Source organism: Gymnogyps californianus, chromosome 7 (genome assembly GCF_018139145.2).
Source record: "Gymnogyps californianus isolate 813 chromosome 7, ASM1813914v2, whole genome shotgun sequence".
Taxonomy (NCBI): domain Eukaryota; kingdom Metazoa; phylum Chordata; class Aves; order Accipitriformes; family Cathartidae; genus Gymnogyps; species Gymnogyps californianus.
The window spans coordinates 6,580-26,311 of record NC_059477.1 but is presented as its reverse complement, the minus strand read 5'-3'; the positions used below and the strand labels follow the sequence as shown (position 1 = coordinate 26,311).

The 19,732-nt window shown below is 55.4% G+C and overlaps 3 non-coding genes across 3 annotated transcripts; all 3 read left to right on the top strand.

The window, feature by feature from the left end:
• Positions 1 to 6,893: 6,893 nt before the first annotated feature.
• TRNAM-CAU (transfer RNA methionine (anticodon CAU)) lies at positions 6,894 to 6,965 on the top strand. The gene has a single exon. It is a non-coding gene; the product is annotated as a tRNA-Met (tRNA).
• A 3,156-nt stretch (positions 6,966 to 10,121) lies between these two features.
• TRNAG-UCC (transfer RNA glycine (anticodon UCC)) lies at positions 10,122 to 10,193 on the top strand. The gene has a single exon. It is a non-coding gene; the product is annotated as a tRNA-Gly (tRNA).
• A 1,063-nt stretch (positions 10,194 to 11,256) lies between these two features.
• TRNAL-CAG (transfer RNA leucine (anticodon CAG)) lies at positions 11,257 to 11,339 on the top strand. Its single transcript has one exon. It is a non-coding gene; the product is annotated as a tRNA-Leu (tRNA).
• The last annotated feature ends 8,393 nt before the right edge of the window (positions 11,340 to 19,732 follow it).

Genomic DNA, 19,732 nt, shown 5'->3' with positions numbered 1-19,732 from the left:
CTAAAACCCCTTTTATTGCCATCATTAAGGTGCCTTTCAGCTGGGAGCCTGAGAAGGACCCCGTGTTACACTCTGGATTCTTTATATACAATTTCAAGACTACTCACATATTCGTTTTTAGAATCTACATAACCTATTGGCTTTGGCCATGACATCACTTGTTACCATTCACTTTTGAGTATTTGTTCACACGAACCCGTCGTGCAAGTGCGCTTAATGCATATTTATTAGCAGAGTTTGCACTATTTTGTTGCAACTTTGCCACTTTCAGCCAGTTTGGTCTGGGCAGACCCTCTGGTACAGGGGAGGTCACTCTCAGTCAAGTTCTCTTGTGCAGGTCTTGGAAGCCATCTTTACATTGGAGCTTTTTCTGATGTAACAGCCTACATGGTCTGTCCAGCTCCCTTAGGAAAAGGCTCCTTGGCTGGCATCTCGCCTTGGGGAGAAGAACTGTCCCTCAAGTCCAACTCCTGCCTAGGGCTGCCTCTGCCTTCTACTGAGGCACCTGGAGTGACCCTTGGAGGAACTGTACATGTCTCTGGTGGGGACATCTGTCCATGAGAGCTCCTCAGCAGAGAGTCCCCTTCCATCCCATGGTGATTTGGGAAGCCGAGTCACCAGAGGCAGGGCTTGCTTTAGTCTTGCTTGCAGATCTTGAGCTTAGACAGCTCTCCAACCCCCCACACCACAGCATGACCACCTCCCGCACCAGCTAGGGCTGGGACAGGAAACAGCCCAGGACAGCCCTGACCATACCACCACAGCAGACTTTGGCCCCCAGTGTCCCACCACGCTGGGATCCTCCACGGCACTTGCCCAGGGACACAGTGCAGGCGTAGCAGGGGAAAAGGGTGACACTGGGGGGAGCAGGGGGCACTGGGGGATGGGTGGGGGGCACAGGAGTTTACAGGGGTGTGGGCAGGGGGCCCAAGAGGGGCACTGGGGGACGAGTGGGGAATGACAGGGGAATCTTAAAGGGTCAGCAATGGCACAGGGGCTGAGCAGAGGGATGGAGCGTAGCAGAGGGGTCTGGCTGACCCATCGGATCCCAGGAGCAGCATCCCCTCTTTTGTACCCAGCAGTGTTTTGCTTCCAAACTTAGGAGAAAAGTAAGTTGGAATCAATGTCTGAGACCAGGCCAGCTCTAAAGAAGAGTCCAATGGGAACGCCTCATGATTGAGAATGCTCTGAGGAATAACCATGAGAAAACACTTGCCCCAAAACCTTGTCCAAACATCTATGTTACCCTTGTTTCTGATGGGACAGAGGAGTGACAAGAAAGAGAGTGATGCATCTGAAATCACACACTGCCAGCAAGAGAAAGGCTTTTGGTGAAACTTAAGACCCAAGGAACCACTGAAGGAACGTGTGGACTTGGGAGGAAACAGAGACTCTCTGTTTACCCAAGGAGAGTGGGGAAGAGCACACACAGGGACAAGGAAGTGCCCCAGCTCATTCACAGGGAAGGGAAAACAGGTGTCCACTGCACAGGAATGTAAAATAATAAAAATTAAAAAAACCACAGATGCAGAGAAAGACAAAGAGGAAGAAATACTGAAGCGCATCAAGCCCTCATAGATAAGTTAAGAGGCATAATCAGAGAGGAGCAGAGTAAGCCACACAAGAGGGCAGAGCAGCTGAAATCTCACAGACCTGGACAAATAGACAGAAAGTATTTTGTAAGTCCCAGAAAAAGTATATGACAGTGACGGTACCAGGAAACGTACGGTAGGGGAAAGAGTAGAACAAGCAATGTGACGATAACAAGGATTTACTAAAGCGCATGAGACTTCCACCAGCATCTTTCCTGCCAATTCCAGCAACTGTCCTGAGATATCTGGGCAGACACCACGCAGCCGGAGCTGTGGCTGTGTGAGGTCGTCTCTGGACACTGGACAAGGCTTTTACCTGGTCGTGTATAAAAGCCTTCAGGCATCAGATGGTGTCTTGTCTGCTCTGTGTACCTTCAAAAGACAGTAGAAAAAGTTGTTTATGCAGGAAATCACAAGACTGAATTCTGATACTTCACATTGTTATCAGTTGACCCCTTACTCACAGGAATCCCTCAGCTCAATCTCAAACACACACAGCCCCATCTCCATCTCAGAAGAGATGTTTAAGGCCCCAAACAAACCACTGCCTCGTCCCCACATGAGCAGCCTGCCCTGATGCTCTTTCGTTTTCCCTCCCTCCCTCGCCGTAACACACTGAACTGGTATTTCTTTCCCTCCTCACATAACCAGGCCACATACAGACATAGTAATAATCCTGCATATGAAAAGTGTTTGTGGTCACCAGGGACTGGTCTTCCCCAGTTGCACCAGATGCATCATGGTGTCATCACTGATGTAGTGGTGCACACCATACATCAGTCAGCAGAAAGCATAGGAGGTGTAAGTCTTTGCAGACCATTTTTTCTCCTTCACATATTCTTTTTAAATGGTCTCTTCAACTCTTCCCAATATGTATGTAGCTTTTGAAGTTTACAGCTTTATAACAGATCTGAAAAAGTGCTTGTCTCCAAAGGCTTTTCTGCTGTTCATCTACATTCATTGTTCATGTAATAGGACAGTAAGCAACAGTACCTAATATCTCCTAACATGGGCATGACCTGGGTTACCCCCACAGCCAAGGCCTAAGACTCACCACAGGGTGAAAGTGTGGGTGGATGGGGGACCAGGTGGGTGCAGAGGCTGGACGAGGGGGGAGGCAGAAGGGGTCTCCGGCAGAGGCCGAGGGATGACTTCTCCCTGCTGTTGCAGCCACCTTTGTCCACGAGCAGTCCGGGTCCTAGAAAGGCTGGAGCCGCATCAAACATGGCAGGACATATTCAAGCACGTCACTGAGACCAGCAGGCGGCAGCAAGAGCAGCAGAGGCAGCTCCCCTGGTAACTACCTCCAAAAAGGGAAAGTGCTTTCCGTGGCTGCAGGGCCCATCCCTCCACTGAGGGCAGCCCTGGGGGAAAGAGAGGATTTCTCTGACACCACTCATGAGAGAGAAGTAGGTTTTGGAGACTGGCGTTGGTCTGGAGCTCCCGGACACCCGAGGGGGGCTTGCTAGGCACCCCAAATTGGCTTTTTGTGTAGGACCTGGCTGAAGAGAGAGGGATCCCTCTGATGGCTGGCTCTCCCCTTGCCAAACCAGAGTCTGTCCTCCCTTTGCAGAGTCCTGGCACCCAGATGCCTTGCCCCAAGGGGAGATACCTATTTGCAGCACCCAAGGTCTCGGCCCCACCTGACTCAGCCCCAGGCCGATCCGCTGCACCTGGGACCATCTCACAGGCTTGGACAGAAGGGGCAGTATGGAAGATGAGCAACACAGTAACCGAGCACTTGTGAACCTACTTGCAGAAGCCCCTCACTGCTCCTGGCCCACCCCCACATAACCACACAGCATCACGCTGTGCCCATGAAAGCAGAGTTGGGGCAGGGGAGCATGCTGGCCCCAGCAGGCTGGACCCAGACCCTCTCCACAGGCCACTTCTCTGCAGGCCGAGGGCTGGGGCCCCCTCTTGCACCTGGGGGCTCCTACACCTCGGCAGGGGCTGCCGGCTGCAGCCCCAGACCCTGGCAGCCAGTGGCTAGGCCCAGTGCCGGCACTGAGGGAGAGAGCAGGACGGCACTGGACCGGGCTGGGCTGCAGCAGGGCTGGGCTCGGCACCCGCTGCCTGTTTCTGCTGCGAGGCCTCAGGGCAAGGGCCAGGTTCCCCTAAGAAGGCCCGAGCTAGGCCTGCAGGCCGGGTGGGCCAGGAGCAGCTGCACCTCGAGGGCCTGGCTAGGCTGGGCTGGGCCCCCTCCATCATCAGTGCTGATGTTCTTGGCTGAAAATGGGAAAACGGGGAGTAACTTTGCCATGCATGTTTACTAGAGGCTTGTGGTCTGATCCTGTTGGGCCCTGAGTGCCAGTGGGGCTTTCCGGGTGGCTGAGTGACGCTGTGCGACTGTAAATGGTGGCACAAATTGCTCCAGCAGCCAGAGTCTCTCTGTTGTAGCATGTCCCACCTGTGCAGTCAAGAGAGCTGGCTGGATTTTCCTGCTGCTCTGGCCTGGGTCTCCCTCCTTCCTGCGTCACCTCTTGTTGTGACACAGTTGGGTCTCATGGGTTGGAGGTCTCCAGTTTCTGCCCAGTTCGGTCCTGGCTGGAGAATGGGAGCCAACATTCTTGGAGGAGACATAGGGGAGGGCACACACAGACACAAGCAGGAGCCTCCTCTTTGGAGAAAACCAGGGAGAGACAATGCAGAGGGAAAAGGCCAGGTCAGTCCCCTTGAGACCATGTTGCCTCAGGTCCCTGGAGGGGGATGTGGATCAGGGACGGGGCTGGGATGGGCTGTCGGGAAAAAGTTGTTGCTAAAACTGTTTGAGGATGACGAGTGAGTTCAAGTGATGGAGAATGGGCAAATCCTTCATTTCTCGGCCTGTGGGGGTCTTCAGGGTGCTGCCGTGTCTGGTCCCCGCTCCATGGCGTGTCCCCAGCACATGAGCAGCCCTCTGCGAGGCGCTGTGCCCCGCAGGGGGGGTCACAATGGCTGGGCTCTATATCTTCTCCCTGGGGCTGGTCCTGCCCCAGTTTCTCATCGCATTTGTGGGAAGAGGATCCAGACAGAGCAGTGCATCCATCCAGGGGATCCTGCTGCCATAAGGAGGATGAGAGTGCTCAGAGGTGAGGGGGTAAGGGCTGGCGGGAGGTTGGGGGCTGATGCCTGCTGGAGGCAGTGCCCATCCCAGCTGGGTGCTGGGGGCTGTGTTCCCATCACCTCTCATCCTGCTGCCAGGCACCTCTGAGAGGGCTCTGGCTCCATCCTCTCCCTGCCCTCCGTGGGGCAGCTGGAGACTGCTCAGAGGCAACCTGGCCCGGATGGCTCTTGTCGGGACTGCCCAGCCCCAGCCCTCCCAGCCTCTCCTCACAGAGCCCCATGTCCATCCCCTGCCCAGCTTGGGGCCCCTGCACTGGACTCACTCCGGCGCGTCGCTGCCATTCTGGCACTGGGGAGCCCAGAATGGGCCCAGTCCCCCAGTGTGGTCTTCCCAGTGCTGCAGTGAGGGAAAGACTCCCTCCCCTCATCCCACTGACTGCCATCTTGCCAGTACAGCCCAGCACAGGCTGTTAGTGCTGGGGGAGGCTGGGAAGATCCTCACCCCTCCCTGGTTTGAAGCCCTGCAGCCAGCAAAACGGTTTCTTTCTTTTCTTCCAGCTCTCTGCCCATGCGTGAGTTCCCGGTCCAGACCTGCGCACCCTGAGGATGAAGGCAGGGCAAAGGGGACTGTCCTTGCAGCCGTCGCTACCTTTGCAGCCATCAGGACTTCTCTGATAAAGCAGCTGCAAGACCATGACATGAGGCGGGGGGGTGAGGGCTCCTCTCCATGCCCCTGGCTTTCCCGGGTGCTGTGGCAGAGGGGGATCTTGCCTGACGGCACCTCTGCCCTCCTGCAGGCACTTCATCCCCAAGCGCCAATCCTGCTGCTCAAGCTGGACTAATGCCCAAGTGCCCAAGGCCCCTCCTTAGCTTTGGTTCGGGAAGTGTCCCAGCGCCGGGGCTCCTGCCTGTGCAAGGAGCAATGCTGTGCCCCAAGGTGCAGGGTGCTCATGGCTTCCCCTCCTCAGGGCATGGTCTCATTCCCATGCCTTCCCCTTCCTCACCTGGCACTCTCCCTCTGACCTCTGCCATTCCCCATCCTCAGAAACGACTTTCTAGGCTCCTGCATGACCTTTTAGCATGGTGGAGTTGATCTCCCTGTCTGGCTCTCTGCTAGTGTCAGAGGTGCCGCCGGAGATCTTGCCATTCCCTGTGGCTGTCCTGACCGATGCCTGCAGCTCGTACCTCGTGCCCAGGGCACAGATGATTTGGGGGGCAGCAGGCCTCTCTCGTGGCTCCCTGGGAATGAGCACAAAGCAAGTCCCATCACTCCCCTTTGTGGTCTGTCCCCAGGGTGACCAAGTGGACACATACCGAGAGCTTGAGAGCGTCTTGCAGGGAGATGATGGATGTTTGCAGAAGTGTGCTGTTGTGAACCGCCTGATAGCAGAGGCATCCAGTGACATGCGAACAGCCCAGGTGAGCTTGTTCTCTTTCAAGGCCACCACAGCAGCCTGCCACTGCCCCTGGTGTTTGGGGAAATACAGAGCAGTGCAGAGATGTTCCTTGGTGTCGTGGTTTAACCCCAGCCAGCAACTAAGCAACACACAGCTGCTTGCTCACTCCCCCCACACAGTGGGATGGGGGAGAAAATTGAAAAATATCCCTCATGTGTTGAGATAAAGACAGTTTAATAGGACAGAAAGGAATGAAAATATTGATAATGAAAATAATAATAAAATGACAATAATAATACTAGAAGAATTAGAATATACAAAAAAAGTGATGCATAATGCAAGTGCTAACCACTTGCCAACCGATGCCCAGTTAGCTCCCGAGCAGCGATCCTCCCCCCCCAGCCAGCTCCCCCCAGTTTATATACTGGGCATGACATCATATGGTATGGAATATCCCTCTGGCTAGTTTGGGTCAGCTCTCCTGGCTGTGTCCCCTCCCAACTTCTTGTGCCCCTCCAGCCTTCTTGCAGGCTGGGCATGAGAAGCTGAACTATCCTTGACTGAGTATAAAGACTACTTAGCAACAACTAAAACCATCAGGGTGTTATCAATCAAGATAATTTTCCCACTAAATGCAAAGCACTGCACGGTCCCAGCTACTAGGAAGCAAATTAAGTCTCTGCATGCCAGCCAAGACCAGGACAGCAGCCCAGGCCCAAAGGAGGTGAAGTTTCCAGGGAGACAATTTTGCTGCGCGGGTGAGGGCACAGGATAGACAAAGGGAAGGAGGCATGAGCGCTGGCAGTGCCAGGGAGCATGAGGCCGGGCTGGGGGAGGTCCCAGCTGAGGTGCCAGGGGGAGCAGAGTGGCGCAGCGGAAGCGTGCTGGGCCCATAACCCAGAGGTCGATGGATCGAAACCATCCTCTGCTAATTGCTTTTTCCTCCTGCTGCCTCTCCCAGCAACTTTTCACCTGCACTGCTCTGGCTCTCTACGCGGCCATGCCCATGGCCCTCCTGCTCCCTCAGCCCCTTCTCTCTGCCACCGCCGCCTTCTTTCTCCTTTGCCTTCTTACGAGCCAGCACTCCCAAAGGGACCCTCACCAAGGCAGACCCGTGGGTCTGCAGCGGCAGCCAGACCTCCCCCCACAAGGAACTGGGGGTCCTGGGGACACAACTGTTTCTCCCTTCCCGTCAGGCAGCTCAATCCCAACTTCCCAGCCGCAAGCGGGCACCTCCAGGAATCTGCAGGTGGGGAGGAGGACAAGGCTGGTGCTACTCTGGCAAACACCTGTCCAATCAACTTGACCATCTTGGGGTTTTCTCCATCCTAGTCTCTTTGCTGCCGTGCCCACGCGCAGGTCCAGCCAGGAGCAGGGCCGAGCAGGTATTCCCAATGGGCACTGTATTGGCTCTATGTGGCTAGGTGTTGGCAGTGGAGGGGAGAGGGGGTGCTGCAGGGTGGCCTCTGTGAGCAGAGGCAAGGGGCTGCCCTGCCGCTGCACACAGCTGATTCCAGCTGCCTCCACAACACTGAGCCACTTGCGCAGCTTTTCCTGACAGGCCTGAAGCCTGTGGAAGAGCCCACGCTGAAACAGATTTTCCTGTTCAGGTCTGCAGCACGGGGAGAACCCATGCCGGAGCAGTCTGCAGTGAAGGACTGTAGCTGAGCCTGGTAAAAGTGAGAGGAATGGTGGTGTTTTGTTTGTCTTTCATTCCTCACTACCCAAAACCGCACATGGCCTGATCCTTTTCTTCCCCTCTGGCTGCTCTGGACTAGAATGCAGTGCTGGACACCCCCCTCTCTCACTCCCACAAGCATGTCCACTGAACAGCAGGTCCACTGAACCCTGGGCCTGACCGTAGGTCTGTGCAGAGGGCATGCGTGGAGCCTGGGCCCGGTTTGTCTGGTGTCCCAGGGATCGAGGGGAGGCAGACCAGCCTGCTGTTGTGCAGGTCCTCCTTTGTGCCTTTTGGGAAGATAGGAGCGACACTGACTTGCTTCCAGGCCTCAGGAACCTCTCCCAATTGCCGTGACCTTTCAAAGACAATGGAGAGCGGCCTCTTGCAGAAGTTCTCCTTGTCCGAGTGCTTCACGAGCTGGCAGCAGGAAGATGGCATGGGTATCTGCAGGTGAGCTCCCTTCTACTTTAGTACCTGATGGGCCAGAAGCCAGAAGATCGCTTGGATGTTGACCGTGAGGTCGCCTCTGGCTCTGCAGGTGACGGGCCATGCACAGGAATATTGCTTGCGCTAGGTGCTTGTGTTCATTCCATAGTGGATACCACTGCCTGCTGTATCTTTTTATATCTGAACGCTTCTTGTTCCAAAGGAAGCGGACAGCCCATCAGGGGGAGACCTGAGAACGTGCGGGCACGACAGTGTCAAAAATGGCTGTCAGCCAATCACAAAGCAATATGAGAACCCATGGGGAATGACGCTGTCAAGAGTTGCCTCTTTGCTGTATTTAGTGAGTGGGGCTTCCTTTTCAGATGTGCTTCTGGGTACACAGGTAGGGTTGGCTGGTCCTCACAGCCAGTCACAGGTCTGCCTGAGAGCAGGTGGGTATGACGGGGTGAAGAGATGGCTGTCAGCCAATCACAGAGCAGTAGGAAAACATGTTGGTTATGGTGTCTAATAAGAAAATGGCGGCTGAAAGAAAGTGGTGCCCCCCGTGTATGTAGAGGAAGGTACGTCCTGGTCAGCTGTACTTCATCATTCATCAGTGCTGGCATGGGGATTGACCAAAGCAATCATCCACCACCAAAACCAGTAGCAGCACAAGGCAGATTTTAGCCCAGGAACAGGTAATGCCTAGAGTCCTGCAAAACAAATTGCTTACGGGCATGCAGCACGGAAGGTGGCAGATGCTCATATCCGACCAAGTGATCTAGACAGAAACTTGTGCTAGAAATAATCCACTTGGCCTATTTGCACATTACGTAGATAGAGAATTGTTACCCTAGCATTGCCTGCTTTCCGCTCACTGATTGCTGAGCTAATCCTAGACAAGTGTACAAGATAGGGACATATCCAGTGACTCAGAAGAAACCCAGGCTGGTTGCTGTGCCTTTTTAATTCAACCAAAGGGTGCATGGTGCAACCACATGTTAGCCTGGGACAGCGTGAATGTGACTCCGACTGGGGCAGACTCCGCCTGTGTTACCTCAGTGTTATGCCCTACGGTATTCCCAAGGGGCACTGTGTTGGCTACATATGGGAAGGTTTTGGTAGTGGAGGGGTTAGGGGGTGCTGCAGGGTGGCCTCTGTGAGAAGAGATAAGGGGCTGCCCTGTGCCAGACACAGCCAGTTCCACCGCACGACACAGCTGAGCCGTCATCAAAGTTTGTGGCCCCTCTGTGAAAACATATTCCAGAAAGGGCAGAAAACGCCGGGCAGAGAGAGGCGGAAGGAACAAAAAGAACGGGAAAGAGCAGAGGGAAGATGCATCCCGCTTGGGCAGGTAACAGAGTGTGGTGTGAAGGAGTAAAGTTGAGCCTGGGAGAGGGGAGAGGAAAGGCGGTGTTTTATGTTTGTCTTTTTGTTTGTCACTGTGTGAATGCGTTTTAATTGGCAAAAAATGAATTCTGCCCAAGTCAAGCCTGACTTGCCCACAACAGTGTTTGCTAAGGCACGTCCTTGTGTTTATCTTGAGCCATGCGATTTGTCATCCTGTTTTCAGTGCTCCGCATCCCCCTGAGGGTGGGGAAAGTAGTGAGCAGCTGGGTGGGTGTTTGTCTGTGCTTAAAGCACGAGAGGTACATCCAGAGAAAGGCCCATCGCGTTGCGTAGTACATGCCCAGCGGGCAGCTGTATGAAGGCAGATGGGGAGCATCAGCATTGCCATCAGGCAGCAGGTTGAGTTTCCCTAGCCAACACGTCAGACAGAGAGAAGCCCAGAGACATCCGATGGGCTTGAGGCCGTATGTGTGCAGGGGGCTGGAAGGAGGAGGCCGTCCAGGCTGTGAAGTGGAGAGAGTGGAGTTTGTGAGCTGGAAGAGCAGGAGGCAGGGGAGTCTGGGAAGTGGAGGGGCAGGAGGGAGGCGAGGCTGCGGGGTGGAGGAGCAGGAGGCAGGAGTGGGTCGAGGAGCGTTGGTGGTATAGTGGTGAGCATAGCTGCCTTCCAAGCAGTTGACCCGGGTTCGATTCCTGGCCAACGCAGACAAGGTTCTTTTACTCAGCCTGGCTCCACAGGGCCTTGCCTCTCCTCTTCCAAACCAACCCAGCTTCCCTCAGGAAGTTCAGCTCCCATAGGGCACTCGAGGCCCTCCCCTTGACTCCCCCTCCAGCCTTGCCTCATGGCCAGGCCTCTGGGCACCTCCTAGGCCAGCAGACACAGGCCTGGCTCTTAGCAAGGCCCGCCTTGGCAAAAGCAGAGTGCAGGGGCTGCTTTGGACCCTTCCGAGATTCTCAGGGAGTGCTGAAGCACTGGAGCAGGTGCCCAGAGAACTTTGGGATTCTCCATGCCTGGGTATCACCCTCAAGTTTCAGTGGGGCTCAGGCACTGAGCCGCCTGCTCTAGCTTTGGGGCTAGCCCTGCTTTGAGCAGGCATTTGGACTAGTGCCCTCCTGAGATGCCTTGCAGTCTAGTTCCTTCCACGAAGCAACAAATCCCAGAGAGAGCTGTGACCTCCTTCCTCTGCACCGTGGGCGGCAAGCGGGCCTCTTCCCCACAGGAACTGGAGCTCAGTCATTGCTCAGCACTTGGCGCATCTCGTGTCCTTTTGCCTTGACTCTCCAGCCCCTTTCCCACACACTGACTCCTTGAGACCACCCCAGCATTCCCCCAGGGGTTGGTGTGGCAGAGCCCTCCTTGCCCACGGAGGGCAGGGAAGAAGGAAGCACCCTTGTTGCCCCAGGAACCGTCCATGAGAAAGGCAGGCGTGTGCCTGGAGCCCCTTGACAGGATGTTGGCGTGCGCAGAGCCGTAATTTGCTGACGGTTCCTTTGCTTGGTCCTGTGAAGGATTGCCTTGGCCTTTGGGAGACGCGTCGGAAGCGTGCTGCCCCTGTGCTGGCTACTCGTGTTCCGTGTGGTCTGAAGCGCGTGTAGGAGCTGCGGTCGCCTGTCAGCAGCCCGTGGTGGGAGCAGGGCAAGGGTGCTGCCAGGAGCCAGCTCCCCCTGCAGCAGTGCCAGGAGGAGGCTGCCTGAGGTGGGCTGGCTCTGGCAGCTGCAGGGGGAGGAGTGGCAGCAGCAGCAGCAGCAGCAGCAGCAGCAGCAGTGGGTCAGGATGGCCGAGCGGTCTAAGGCGCTGCATTCAGGTTGCAGTCTCCCTGGGAGGCGTGGGTTCGACTCCCACTCCTGACAGGCTCTTCTCTCTCTTGGCCTCCTTCCCTCTCCTCGCTGCAGGCTTCTTGCTCCTCTGGGGGCTCTGCTCAGCTCTTGCTGCAGTCCCAGCTCCTGCAGAAGGAGAAAGGGCCATACCCATGCTGCCCCACCAGTACCAGCTGGGTAGGCCTACAACAGAAACAGGGAGGGAGAGCCCCTGGGGAATTCCACTTGGCCGCTCTCCCTGCAAAACTCACATTCTGCATGCCTCTCCCCGCATTTCAGTGCGCATCTCTGGACATTCTTCAAACATTCGCTCACACAATCCTCTCTCCCTGCAACAACCCTTCTGCTTGGAAGGCATTTCAGGCAGTCAGAGAGGGCATCCTCCTGCTTCAAGCAGGCTCACACCACCTGATCTTTCTTTCGGGTCATACAATACCTTGAGGACAGACATTTCACAGCCTCTTGGCACCCCGGCTCCCATGCTTAGGCACCCTCAGGGTGATCATTTGGGTTCGTGTAACCAGTCACAAACTGCCTCTTCAATTTCTGACCACGGCGCTCATCCTCCAGCCGTTGCAGTAGCCTCCTTGCAGGCGCTGGAGGGAGGCTCCAATTCGATCCCTGCTAAGCATTTTCTTCTCCCAGCTAAGCGAGCCTTGCGTCCTCAGCCTCTCCTCCCAAGGCCAGAGCCCCTGGCCCCTGACTATCCTAGGCATCCTCCGCTGAACTTGCTCCACTTTATCACCACCTTTCCTTGGTTCCCCAGATAGTCCTTCTTCCCCTTTTTTGGTGACGGGGCAACTTTTCCCTCTCCTTAGTCAGCAGGGAGCTCCTCTGCCCTCTGCTCCCAAAGCTGGAGAGCCCCTGAGATGCGTCCTTCCCTCTTTCAGGTCCAGTGGCACATTCTGTAGGTGCCAGTCCAGGATGTGGCGTTGACCAGCAGGATTTCAACCCCAAAAGTTTTGTGGAACTGGCAGTTCCTCACCAGCAAACATGGACAGCACCAGTGGGAAGAGGGGCAGGTGGGAGTAGAGGCCGACCAGGAAGAGGCCAACAGGGACGTGGCAGGCTCTGGGGCATTTCTCTCCAACGCTGCTGACAGGAGAGAGACATCCTCACTCACGCAATGCCACCACAGGTTGCATGAGCACTGGTGGCATTTTTCAGAAGGACCGCAGTCAGGAAGTACGAGCCACACAAGAGGTCTTCCTGTGCACACAGGAAGAGGAAGAGGGGACATGCACAAGGTGGTATCAGAGCATGCCGGAGCACGTCGTAATTGAGGGAGATGCTGAAGGAGCTGCGTCGGGTCCTCCTGCGAGCTCTTCCCTCTGCTGAACGTCCTCCCCTGCCCTCTCTCTTGGTTGCCTCGTTCAGCAAGGTCAGGAGCTTGGCTAGGACTGCAACCAAGGGTAAGGATATCTGCTTCACGGCTGCTTCGGATGAGCTACGAGGTGAGAAACAGGAGAGGCAATAACGTACCCAGGCAGACTGGCAGGCTGTCCAACACGGGGGTGAAGGGAGGCAGCAGCAGAGACCGCAAGTGCAAGCATCGAACCACCGATCGCTGGGCCATGAATGTAGTCTGTGAGGTGCAATGTTGAAGAGGTTAAGCTGGAAACTTCATAAGCAGGTCTAATTAGGCGAGAAGAAGATTCTCACAGGTTACCAGCCTGGGTCTTGTACGAGAGGGCATGCCAGGCTTGCGCAAAGAGCTCTGGCACTCCCTTGAAAGATCCTGTGAGTAGCGAGAGCCCAGTGGCCCTGGAGGAAGGCTGCACTTGGTGGTGGCCAGGGAGATGGAGAGACTGCCAGGCCCAGCCAGGAGCATATGGCTCAGCGAGGGTGGCCAGAGGGGAAAGACAGGGTCTGTCCAGGTGGTCCCATGGTGTAATGGTGAGCAGTCTGGACTCTGAATCCAGTGATCTGCGTTCACAGCTTAGTGGGACCTCCGAGTTTTGGCTCCCTCAGGGCTTTCCTCAGCATGCTTACACTTTATCCCTGTCCTGGTTTCGGCTGGGACAGAGGTAACTTTCTTTTTAGTAGCTGGTACAGTGCTGTGTTTTGGATTTAGTGTGAGAATGATGTTGATAACACTCTGATGTTTTAGTTGTTGCTAAGTAGTGCTTATCTTAAGCCAAGGACTTTCCAGTTTCCCATGCTCTGCCAGCAAGCAGGTGTGCAAAGAGCTGGGAGGGAGCCTAGCCGGAGCAGCTGACCTGAACTAGCCCAAGGGGTATTCCATACCATGGAACGTCATGCCCCGTATATAAACAGGGGGGAGTTGGCCGGGAGGCGTGGATCGCGGCTCGGGAACTAACTGGGCATTGGTCAGCGGGTGGTGAGCAATTGCATTGTGCATCACTGGTTTTTTTTTCTCCCCCCCCGCCCCCCTTCCTTTTTTTGTTGTATTCCTTTTCATTACGATTATTATTATATTTCATTATTACTATTGTTAGTATTCTATTTTACTTTAGTTATTAAACTGTTCTTATCTCAACTCACAAGTTTTACTTTTTTTTCTTTCCTTTCCTCCTCCTCACCCCACTGGGAGGGGGAGGGGAAAACAGCTGCGTGGTGCTTAGTTGCTGACTGGGGTTAAACCACGACAATCCCCTTGCCTTGCTGTTGGGTCAATTGTTTAACGCACTCTGATCTTCCTTCCTTTCCTGTGCTCGCAGCCCTGGGACTGACATCAGTGCCCTTTCGCCTGCCCTGTGCCACCACAGCTCTGCAGCTTTCCTGAGCGCTGGCCCCTGTCCCCTCCCTTGTTCTTGACTGCTCCTGGATGAGGGCATCCAGCAGTGGCTCAACACCTGAGGTGGAGATCATGCAGTCCACGCCCGGCTCAAAGCAGGGTCAAGTAGAGGACCTTTTTCATGGCCTTGCCTGGTTGGATGTTGGACATCTCCAAAGGTGGAGAATCTACAACCTCCCTGGGCAACCGTTTCCCATCTTTGACCACCACTGTGTGTGGCATTAGTTGTATTTCCACCCCTGTCCATTGCTTCTTGTTCCATCCATTTCTCTGAGGCTTTTCTGTCTTTCTCTTGCCTGCTTGCTGGTTTTTGGTGCTCTGGTCTCAGTTCAGGGAGCTCCACCCACAACTTGCAGTGCCCCATGCATGGGGACAGGCTCACTGTCATGGGAGAGAGCAGGTTCGCCCTCTTCCTTTGTCCTGGGTTCGGCTGGGAGAGAGTTAACTTTCACAAGAAGCCGAGCATGGGGTTTCCGGGTGGTGAGCAGTTGCATTGTGCATCACTCGCTTTATATATTCTTCTGTTACTATTATTGTTATTTCTTCTCTCCTTGTGTTGTCCTATTAAAGTGTCCTTATCTCAACTGACGAGGTTTTACCTTTTCTTCCGATTCTCCTCCGCATCCCACCAGGGCAGGGAGGAGTGAGCGAGCGGCCGCGTGGTGCTCAGTTGCCAGCTGGGCTGAAACCATGCCAGCCTTGCAGAGGGCTTGGCCAACTGAGGGGGGAGGAGAACAAAGCACCACGAGTCGCCAGCTATGCTGCACAAAGTCTTTAATGAGAAGGAGGAAATGCAGTGGCACAGAAGAGAGACCAAGAAACACGTCTGCAGGGTTCAGGGAGGCACAGAGAATGGCCCATTTCCCAAGGACAAGCTCCACACAAAGCGCTTGCCTTTTCCCATTCTGCTCTACCTGGTGACAATCCCAGCCCAGCAAGAGCAGTCCCTAACTCCGGCACCCTCCCCCGTCGGCAGGAGGTTCAGCAAAGCAGAAGAGAACGAGTGTTGTCTCAAGGAGCTCAGAGCAAAGCAAAGCCAGAGGAGGCATGGCGAGGCCTGCCGTGCAGCGAGGAGCAGCGGGCACAGGTCCTCCTGCCAGGTGGGATGAGGACACGCAGCCCGCCTGCAAGCCCTGGCCATGCTCCTGATGCAGAGTTCCCATCTGCCTTCCCGCTGCGAAGGGGATGACCCGCCAGCTTCAGCAGTTCAGACTGCAGCGGGTGGGAGGCAGACACAGCCCTGACCCCCCCAGACCAAGGGAGCCCCCAGAAGAGATGGGAACCCCCCCGGCGCTGAGGGAGCTCCCAACAGCAGCTGACAGAGAGGATCCACGGCTGTGCTCTGAGGGAAAGAGGTGAGGATGGGGCCCGGCAGGGTCACCACCACCGCGGAGGCCTGGATGGCCACCGTTGAGTCCGCGCAGCGGGCGACACAGGGCTCACTGCAGCTGCTGGCAAGTGGGGTTGGGCCAGAGGCGCCGCAGGGCGTTGGGAGACAGGGTCTGAAGCAAGACATCTCTCGGTGAGGGAGGCAAAGCTGAAACACAGAGCAGGCAGGGAGCACGAGCCTCAGTATCAGTCTGTCTTTCTTTTCCTCAGCTCTCTCTGTGGACGCACTTTGTTTTAAAAACACCTACTGTGCCTACAGTTCCCACGGCCCTCATCGTGCCCTCCGAATTGCACGGCACAGGACGGCTGAACCGCTTTCAGGATAGGACCCAGCACAGTGGGTTTAAAGCACCTGTGGCAAGACTGGTCGTACCCCATCTCCTGAACAAACATTGCTGTCATAAAGATGGCACTGGAGGCACTTGGCCATTTCGTTAGAGACCATCTGCTAAAGGCAGGCATTCTGGTGGGCAGACGTCCCTGCAGCTCAGCCCCATTGATCCCCTTGTGCTTTAAAGAAACCCCCTCTTCCCAGCCCTCCCCAGCCACCTCCGCCAAAAGGGACAGAGGTGACAGCCCTTAAACAGTTCTGTTGCAGGGCCAAGCTGAGGCAGCCCAAGTATCAACCTGAGGAGCCACCATGACAGCAGCTCAGCCCACAGGGAGAGATGGAGCGGACTCAGGCTTACCTCGTTCCTCGAGGAAAGGGAGGCAAGAGAGGAGGATGCAGAGCCCGGAGCAGCGGAGGTTTTATGCTGTGTCCCAGATCCCCGCGGGGCCACAAACATTACTTGCTCATGAAGCATCTAACCACCTAGCAGCTGCCGCTTGCCAAGGCCTCGCTGGTGATTAAGCCCTTGCCTCTTTCATCTGAAATGTTGTGCTCCTGCTTCATACCACCAAACATCAAAACCATTCGCCTGTGTCCCAGCTTCAGAAGGCCAATCAACTCGGAGGTCTCAGGCTAGTGTACAAGGAGATTCTGAGGGCGTTTTCCTAATACGGATTGCCTTTGTCACTTGGCCTTCTTCATGGTGAGCACGGCCACCACTCACGGTCAAATTCAGCTATGAGGGACACCTCAAGTCAGCTCTCAAGTGCTTTCAGTGCAGGCACTCAGGCTAGCCCTGAGAAACCTTTCTCCCAGCGGGTCATCGTAGACACACAGGAGACTCTGAGTAAGTTCAAGCAGAACATCAAGACCGCACAGTCCCATATGGGAGAAGAGAAATCAGCAGGACAAGGCCCAGAGCCTGCTGAGGTACCTGGAAGTCTGGTCTGCTCGGAGCAGGGGACAGGAGCAGAAGACCTCCAGAGGTCCATTCCAAACTTCATTATTCTGGGTTACCCTGAGTCACACAAGCCCTTGAGCAACCACCAAAAGGCAATGCCTTGGAAGACAGCAAATGCAGGAGATTGCATAGAAGCCCCCGTAGATTCAGGATGGTGCTAAAATGTGTGGAAATGCCCTTGACGCAAGCAGAACTTTGGGGCTGTGAGCTCTGGTATCCCTGGCACGCCTGAGGCAGGCGTGTCCACTGAAGTCCATAGCAGGGTGACTCATGTTTGCCTGGAGTTCAGGGTTTTTCCCAACTCTTCCACCTCACGATGACTCCCAGGTGCTCCGGGAGACTGATCCGATGTCCTTTTGAAATCCGAAATGCATGGAATGGGTCACCTCATCCCTGACCCAGGAAAAAGAGCCATGAGCTTTTGGCTCCCTGCCCTGAGCCTCTCCTCAGAAGCAGGCCATCCAGGCCTTTGGCCTCTGGGATGACCTTACGGAGCAAAAGAGGTCAATTTGGGTGTGGGTCTCTTTCAGGGAAGGACGCGGGCATCTCTTTGATCACCCTCCTACGCATTGATTTCCTTGTTTCCAACAGATTCTCCACTTCCCAAGCTGAGCCCAGACCCCTGGTTGGACGATGCGTGAGGGCCTGGCAAAGTCATCAAGGGACACGGCTATGGAGATCCGAGGGAGAGATTGCTTTGGAGAGACTTGCCTGGACGGAGGCAGTGTGACTGCGTTAGGGTGGGCATTTCAGTAGGGCATGATCGAGCATGCACAATCACGATCCCCCTCTTTCTAACTCCACCTACACTAGCACTGCTGATGACAGAGTGGGAGTCTGTAAATACTGTGCTAACACAACCCCCCCCCCTGCCCCAACCCCACCATCCAGCTTGGGTTTTGAGTGTCAGCACAGCAAAGAACATTGCCTTATTCTTGAAGCAGCCCTGCAACCAGAGACTTGAGAAGCTTTGTCCCTTTAGGTAGGGAGTCTACTTGTGAGAGGCTCCTTGCGTTTCCCTTGGCCCACAGGCCATAAGCTGCAAGAGAAATGAGGGTGTCTCAGTTCTTAGTCACCAGGACCATCGTTACATCCAGTTCCGGTAAACTTCAGGGTGTCAGACAGGCACTACCAAATCTACCACGTCCACACTGACTCATTAACGCCATTTTCCTGCTCCAGAGCCAAAATGGAATCGGAGCTGCTTTCATCTAGTGATGTAAATTATTGCTTTTGTGGATTGTTTAATATTTTGGTCCATGCTCAAGAATGTCACAATGCTTGCGGTGCTGGGAAAAAGCTCTGGACATACCTATTCCACCAAAACAAGCTCTCTCCAGTCTCCCTCTAAGTCATCCGCACCTCCCGTTTATTCTCCCTTTGCCCCTCCTGACTTTTCCTCAGCCAGGCTCTACCTCGCCCTTGCCATAGATCTCTCCCACTCTCGCAAACCATTCCCCCTACACACCAACAACCTGCATGGCAGTCATGGTCTTTGTTCAAGGCTTGACACCACCCTACGTCCCCAAGAGGCTGGAGGTGCTGCCGGGAGGTCACCACCTCCCCTGCAGGAGTGTCCTCCCCTAGTGCTCCCAGCAAGCTTGGAGACCTCCTCAGCTAAATCTGAGAAGCCAAGTGGGGTCTAATATGCCCACCTGACCCTGGTTGTCTCCACACAGCTGCCTTCCCTTCTTCCCTGGAGCAGCAGAGATGGCAGCTGGGGAGAGAAAGCATCCCCCCGTGGCAGGATATCCCAGATGCGCGGCTGAGGACAAGGCGCTGGGAGCTGCAGCTGTAGCCCCTGGGGCTACGCCTCTCAAGGCCTGTGGAAGGCTGTCACCAGTGCCCGTCATGCTCAGTGCAGGTCCCAAGTGCAGGGCTTCGAGTGGAGCATTGCCCTGAAAGTCCCAGGGAGGCGGGTGTCATTGCAGAGGGCATGTGATCGGCAGGGCAGAGAGGCTGGAGCAGGTAGTTGTGGCCGAGTGTGAAGGCGATGGACTAGAAATCCATTGGGGTTTCCCCGCGCAGGTTCGAATCCTGCCAACTACGGGGCGCACTCCCCTTTTGGGCTCCCTGCAATGGACCACACTGTTTGGGCTCCCTGCAATGGACCACGCTGCAGCCGTGGGACTCAGCTCCACACTGTACCTGGTGCCCAGGGAGACGGTAAAACCCCCTTGCCTACAGCACTTCTCCCCGCACCCCCTGCCCCCAAATTCCTGGATGAATGGGAAATCCTGCTCCCATTGACAAGGTAGGCAAGTTGGGGGAAGAGAACGGACCAGTGCCGAGTATGAGCCGTGAAAAGAGGTCCACTGTTGTTGGTTCTTGAGCAGAACTTAAGAGCCTGAGCTCACCTGACATCCCAAGCAGAACACCCACCAGCTGTCTTCCCTATGCCTGAAACTACAGCAGCTCCTCTCCAAAGAGAGCCTGCACAACATGGTCCTCATTGCTAAAGATGAAGGCAAGACACCTCATGGATCTGAGATCTTGCCTGGGGTCCTGGGGATATTCTGCCTGACCCAGCCCCAGCCCTTGCACACATGGACAACCTTTCCCCGGGGGCTTTCCAAATTTAACCGAAGAATGAGATGATAAGGGTGGGTCTCTCCTGGCTCCTCCTCTTCTGGGAAAGACGTGGAAGTGTGAAAAGAGGCCATGGTGGTGACTGCGGCATCAGGAGACCATCCCCTGCCATCACAGACCCTGATGGTGGCATGGAAAAGACCCGGAGGCTTCCCAGAGGCTTCTCTCAGTCGCATACCCAGCTGCTCCCCACAGAGCAGCAGCAGAGGAGGGCTGCAGGTAGGCTGCCTGGGTGGTTCAGCATCTTAAGGAAAAGGGAAACTCGGAGGGGCACATGCAGAGAGAGCCCGGAGAAGGAGAAGGAGAGAAGAGCCAGTGGCTGGTGCATGGTCCGTTCCCCGCAGCCATGCACTGAGGGTGGCGGAAGCAGTGCAAGCAAAAGAGAAGCTGAGGAGGTT